Below are 5,809 nucleotides of genomic sequence, written 5' to 3'. Positions count from 1 at the left end.
GGGAGTTTTCTCAGCCAGTTTCTCTTACTGGTAGGCAGCAGTTTGTGGTTACAAAGGAAGGAATAATTATTTTACTATTTATCTTCAAAAGTAATCTTACAAGAATCTTATAAGAGTCACAAACCTAAACTTTTATATAAAAATCAGTCATATCTACCTTATATCCTTAAAATGCATAACTATTTATCAGCAGTTCTTAATAAATCATATCATGAAGTTGAGGGCAAAGAAAATGGGTATAAGAAAACAATCATCGGACTGGAGGACTGAGTAGTTGCAGTAAGGTGAAGAAAACTATAAAGGATATGTCAGAGAATCAACAAGAAGTAGATTCAGACACTATTACAGATGTGGAAGCTGTTATAGATACAGAGGAAGAACTTATTAAACAATGTGAAGAAATGTGGAAAGACATAGAAGACTGTTAGAATAAACTATCGGTTATTGGAACAGAGACATTCACTAACTCAAATGTTCAGCTCTCGAGCAAAATGTTTGACTGCTGTTCTTGGTCAATGGAACAGAAGAAAACCAGAAATTATTTCTCTAATTGAAGATGGTTTGTTAATATCAGGAAAAGAAGAGTTCAAAAAAATTGAGATGTGATCTTGAAATGGTACTATCTACCATTCAATCAAAGAATGAAAAGTTAAAAGGAGACTTAGAAAGGGAGCAGTAGTGGTTGGATGAACAGCAGCAAATACTGGAAACTCTTAATATCTTACACAGTGATTGAAAAATTAACACTTACTGAATTGAGAATCTTTACTAAACTGAAAGCTGAGATCTGTGGTATAAAGGAATTTAAGGAGAAGCTCTTGCTTACTGTGGGCGATTTTTTTAGAAGATCCTTTTCCTCTGCCTGATGGAAGTACTCAGAAGAAAAGGAAAAACATTCAAGACTTGAATGCACAGCTGATAACACTGAATGAAATGTTAGAGGTAAGTGTAAGGGTTTTTTTTTTTTTTTTTTTTTTTTTTTTTTGCTATGTCTTTAGTCACAATTAGTGTTAAAGACCAAAGGGGTAGGGGGGAAGAAACCTTTTATTTTCTATTAAGAATACTTGACCTGAGCTGGGCGTGGTGGTGCACACCTTTAATCCCAGCACTCGGGAGGCAGAAGCAGGCGGATTTCTGAGTTCGAGGCCAGCCTGGTCTACAGAGTGAGTTCTAGGACAGCCAGGGCAATACAGAGAAACCCTATCTCCAAAAAAACCAAAAAAAAAAAAAAAAAAGAAAGAATACTGGACCTGGATATGGTAGCACTCACCTTTAATCCTAGCACTCTGGAGGCAGAGGCAGACAAATCTCTTGACTTGAAGCCAACCAGGTCTACAGAGTGGGTTCCAGAACAGCCAGGGTTTCAGCCTGTTTTGAAAAACGAAAATTTTTTAAGTTTTTTTATTTTTTTTATTTTTAAGAGAGTCGCTTAGTCATTTACTATTTGCACCCTGAAATCTTGTGCTGTTATTCTGAAAGAATTCTAGCTTACAACTCAGTCCTGCACCTCAAACATATAAATGAATATATAATTTTTCATTAAACAAAATGTTTCTTTTATTATAATAGAAAGACTACTTCTAACCTTTTTAGTTTGACATTTATTTTGTTTCATAAATAGATATCTTTGGCATTGTAAAAATGTACTTGAACTCCAGCCAGGTTATTAAATATATGAATTACTTTAGAAAACATTAGACAGAAAAGTCTATGAAAAGCAATTTGCTTTTTATTTTTTTCTTTTGTTGAAATCAATTTTTTCATATAGTATATTCTGATTATGATTTCCCCTCCCCCAATTCCTCTCAATTCCTTCCAACTCCCCTTCTATCTGGATTGAGATCTTTCCTGTCACTGGTTAGAAAACAAAAGGCATCTAAGGAATAATAATAAAAGAAAACAAAATAAACAAATTGGAATAGGACAAAAAAAGAAGAAAAAGAGCCAAAGAAAAAGCATGAGACACACATATGGGTGCAGAGACATACACATTCACACAATCAGAAATCCCATGAAAACACAAAACCAAAAACCAGTGTATATATATGTACAAAAGATCTATATGGGTTTTAAAGAATGCTTTCCCATGACATCATGAGACAAAGAACCTGTAAAGAGGCCAGTGAGCACTCTGGGATATGGGCTCTACCATAGAGAGTTGTTTGTTTCCCAGTAAGACTTTCTTGGAGAAAGCTACATTTTCATTTGCACATGCTATCAATTGGAGATAGCTTCTGGACCAGAGATGGGTTCCCTCCTAGCTCTGGGATGAGTAAATTTCAAAGAATATTTTTAGAACTTAATGAATTGGGTATAAGCAATCAGGTTTGCTACCTAAGAATCTATACTATAAATATTGATATAATAATATATCAATGTACTGGCTATTTTTGTGTCAACTTGACACAGCTGGAGTTATCACAGAGAAAGGAGCTTCAGTTGAGGAAATGCCTCCATGAGATCCAACTGTAAGGCATTTTCTCAATTAGTGATCAAGGGGGAAAGGCCCCTTGTGGGTGGGACCATCCCTGGGCTGGTAGTCTTGGGTTCTATAAGAGAGTAGGCCGAGCAAGCCAGGGGAGGCAAGCCAGTAAAGAATATCCCTCCATGGCCTCTGTATCAGCTCCTGCTCCCTGACCAGTCTGAGTTCCAGTCCTGACTTCCTTTGGTGATGAACAGCAGCATGGAAGTGTAAGCCGAATAAACCCTTTCCTCCCCAACTTGCTTCTTGGTCATGATGTTTGTGCAGGAATAGAAACCCTGACTAAGACAAATTGGTACCAGGAGTGGGGTATTCCTGTGACAACCTGACCATGTTTTGGGGAGTACTGTGGAAGGACTTTGGAACTTTGGGCTTGAAGATCCATTCGTTGTTAAGAGCTCTGTCAGATGTTGTGTAGGAGCTTGGAAGATAATGCTGAGAACAGTGCAGAAGATGGAGGCCTGGTTTGTGAAATTTCAGAGGGAAAATTAAAGACTCTCTTCAGGGGCATTGCTGTTTTTATTGTGAAGATTTTGTAGTTCTGGTTAGCTGGGGCTGAAGAATCAGCTGTGATTAACAAGATACCAGAACTACTAAAGCAAAAACTTTGCATTACTGGGACTATTGATGCTGGTTAGCTGGAGCTAAGAAATTAGCGGTGATTAAGAAGAGACCAGCATCGTTGAGGTGACATCTTCTGGGAAGTGTTTTCTGAAAGCACAAAGAGGCTGTGTTCCAGAGATAGGCAAGGTTGTACTCCTTCTGCAGTGGGACTTGGTAATGTGTAAGCGTCACCCAGGTGGTACTGGTTTTGAAGGCATGAAGGGGTCACACAGCAGCTCAGGCTCGGCACTGTGAGAGGCCATGGAAGGCCATTGGTGAAGGTGCAGCCCCAGTTGTAATTGAAGGCCCAGGACTGAAGGGGTCACGCAGTGTTTTGGAGATGCCAGTACCACGAGATGACCACCAAGAGCAGCAGCAGCAGTGGAGTACAGGCATCTGGAGCCCAGAGGACGACGTGTGTGCTACAAAGGGCATGGCTGGAGAAGTGACCCAAGCCCTTGGAGGAGCCCAGAAGATCGTGAGTTGGATCCCAGACGTTGGACGGTTGGAGATTGATTTTTGCTTTGATTGTGACTGTGCCCTGATATTTTCCCTCTTGAAGGAAGAAACTATTTTAGTGGAGCCCACAGTTAAGAGACTTTTAATTGTAAAAAGACTTTGGATTTTAAAAGAGATGGATATTTTAAAGAGATTGAAATTTTAAGAATATGTAAAGACTGTGGGACTTTTAAAGTTATTTAGATCTTGGGGATGAATAAGAATGTAAGGGTTGAGGCTTACTAGTGATGTGTTTGTGTGTCAAGTTGACAAGGGGTCAATTGTACTGGCTATTTTTGTGTCAACTTGACACAGCTGGAGTTATCACAGAGAAAGGAGCTTCAGTTGAGGAAATGCCTCCATGAGATCCAACTGTAAGGCATTTTCTCAATTAGTGATCAAGGGGGAAAGGCCCCTTGTGGGTGGGACCATCCCTGGGCTGGTAGTCTTGGGTTCTATAAGAGAGTAGGCCGAGCAAGCCAGGGGAGGCAAGCCAGTAAAGAACATCCCTCCATGGCCTCTGTATCAGCTCCTGCTCCCTGACCAGTCTGAGTTCCAGTCCTGACTTCCTTTGGTGATGAACAGCAGCATGGAAGTGTAAGCCGAATAAACCCTTTCCTCCCCAACTTGCTGCTTGGTCATGATGTTTGTGCAGGAATAGAAACCCTGACTAAGACAATCAATAATATTAATAATATATAATACCATGTCACTATCTTGAAAAGCTAGATAGAAATAGTTGTTTGATTTATAATCAGAAACTATGTTGATATTCCTTACTTCCCTATTTTAAACTAAAATTAAAACCTTTCTTGGATGTATCATCTTTTGTAAGGTTAAAAAAAAAAAAAGGTTACTTTACGCTAGTGAGATGGTTTAGTAGTTTAATGTGCTTGTTGCACAGCCCAGTTGTATGAGTTCAGTCCCCAGGACCCATGTAGTTGATGGAGAGCCAGTTCCTGTGCATTATCCTCCAATTTGTCCATCATTCTCTCTATATTTGTACATACAGAGAAACAAATGTAACAAAATATTTAAAGTGACACTTTATGTAAAATATTGATAATATTATCTGAAACACATGTTTATAAATTGGGGTACCATATGAAACTTAGAAAATCAAACATTTTCTTTGCAGTTCATATAATCAGTGACAAAAATATTTAATACTTAATCTACAATTTAGTGAAAAAAAATAGCACACTCATTTTAAATTTGAATTTTTACCATATTTCTACTGTCTATTTATTAGAATTTTAATTAATGTAATCTAATATATATAGCCAGCTCATAAAAATTGTATATTATATTAAGTTAAATAACAACTATAATATAATAAAGTATTTCTTTATCATAATACTTAAAGGTGATTGTGAGCTTTTTATTTCACAGGATGAAGGACTTGAAATGGGAATATTAGTGACAATTGACATTTTTATTTTCTGAATTTAAATATTGATATTATAACTAAGATCGAAATTAGGAGTTGGCAGGTTAATTTTAGTCACTTTTATAACACTTTATATTTGTATACATTCTGCCTTTTCTTTTCATGATCCTTAAAATAATAATGTTTTTTAGTTAAAACTTTGACCTGCAATTAATGATTTGTCACAGATTATGCACACCTAAAGAATCCTTATTTGTTCTCAGTTCAAAGATCTAGTTTCATAAATTGTTAAAAGAACTGAGAGGTAGATAAAGAGGCAAAACAATAACACATTTACCATTTTCACCATATTTAATTGAAACATTAGTAGTTTTCAAATAATTGAATACAATTGCTTTGCAAAAAATCTCTGCAAATGCCAGTAGATTTGTTGAATACTATTGAGTCTTAGCAAGCTTCTGTAAACTTTCTGGTGAATGACAATACTTTGGTTTGCTTTTATTTTTTAATTACGTTTTTTAGATAACTTAAAAAGTAATGTTAGATTATGGTATTTTCACATACATGTGTTATTGTACTTTGCTCATGTTTTGCTCCAATTCCTAGATTCTTCTAGCCTTACTCCTCTCTTCCTGGTACACTTCCACCAAATAGCCTCCCTTATTTTGTTTTCCTTCCCTTCCTCAACTCTTGCTTTCTTCCCTTCTCTATGCCTCCTTCTCTACCCTCTATCCCACCCCCAGCACCATTCCTTCATTCCATTCATACACACACACACACACACACACACACACACACACACACATACAAACACACACACCTATGTAAAGCTAGAT

The 5,809-nt window shown here is 37.1% G+C and overlaps 1 pseudogene; it reads left to right on the top strand.

The window, feature by feature from the left end:
• Positions 1-305: 305 nt before the first annotated feature.
• Positions 306-2,231, top strand: LOC110287155 (centromere protein K-like; annotated as a pseudogene).
• The last annotated feature ends 3,578 nt before the right edge of the window (positions 2,232-5,809 follow it).

The sequence above is a fragment of the Mus caroli genome, unplaced genomic scaffold (genome assembly GCF_978045245.1).
Source record: "Mus caroli unplaced genomic scaffold, Mus_caroli_1 scaffold_5, whole genome shotgun sequence".
Taxonomy (NCBI): domain Eukaryota; kingdom Metazoa; phylum Chordata; class Mammalia; order Rodentia; family Muridae; genus Mus; species Mus caroli.
This window is presented reverse-complemented; position numbering and strand designations above follow the sequence as displayed.